Source organism: Elephantulus edwardii, unplaced genomic scaffold (assembly GCF_000299155.1).
Source record: "Elephantulus edwardii isolate Elephantulus edwardi_28Jun2011 unplaced genomic scaffold, EleEdw1.0 scaffold00241, whole genome shotgun sequence".
NCBI lineage: Eukaryota > Metazoa > Chordata > Mammalia > Macroscelidea > Macroscelididae > Elephantulus > Elephantulus edwardii.
The window spans coordinates 3,335,240-3,336,157 of NW_006399991.1; positions in this window are offsets into that span (position 1 = coordinate 3,335,240).

Below are 918 nucleotides of genomic sequence, written 5' to 3' on the forward strand. Positions count from 1 at the left end.
GCATTGCTCCTCCCCCGACCCGAATCGCGCCCCCCCCACCCCACCAGCTCTGAACTTTTGGACTGGCCAAGGTGCTGTGCGCAGACGCAGTGGACGGTGGGAGTGGACTTAAATCGAGACACACCACTGCAGCTCTGGCCAACGACCCCCATCTTCAGGTATCGCAATGCTCCCCCCCCGACCAGGCACGTGCCCTCCCCCCCACCATCTGTGAACTTTGGGACTAGCCAAGGTGCTGTGCGCAGACGCAGAGGACGTTGGGAGTGGACTTGAATCGGGACACACCCCTGCAGCTCTGACCCACGACCCCCATCTTCAGGTATCGCAGTGCTCTCCCCGGACCTGGCACGCGCCCCCTCCCCCAAGCTAGCTCTGAAGTTTGGGACTGCCCAATGTGCTGTGCGTATACGCAGTGCATGGTGGGAATCGACTTGAATCGGGACACACCCCTGCTGCTCTGACGCACGACCCCCATCTTCAGGTATCACATTGCTACCCTCGGACCAGGCTCGCGCCCCCCACCCCCACCAGCTCTGAACTTTGTGACGGGCCAAGGTGCTGTGCGCAGACGCAGTGGACGGTGGGAGTGGACTTCAATCGGGACAAAACACTGCAGCTCTGACACACGAACCCATCTTCAGGTATCGCATTGCTCCCCCCAACCCGGCTCATGCCACCCCCCCCCCCGCCAGCTCTGAACTTAAGGACTAGCAAAGATGCTGTGCACAGACGCAGTTGACGGTGGGAGTGGACTTGAATCGGGTCACACCCCTGCTGCTCTGACCAACGACCCCCGTCTTCAGGTAACGCATTTCTCCCCCCGTCCCGGCTCGCACCCCCCCACCGGCCAGTTATGAACTTTGGGACTCGACAAGGTGCTGTATGCAGAAACAGTAGACGGTGGGCGTGGACTTGAAT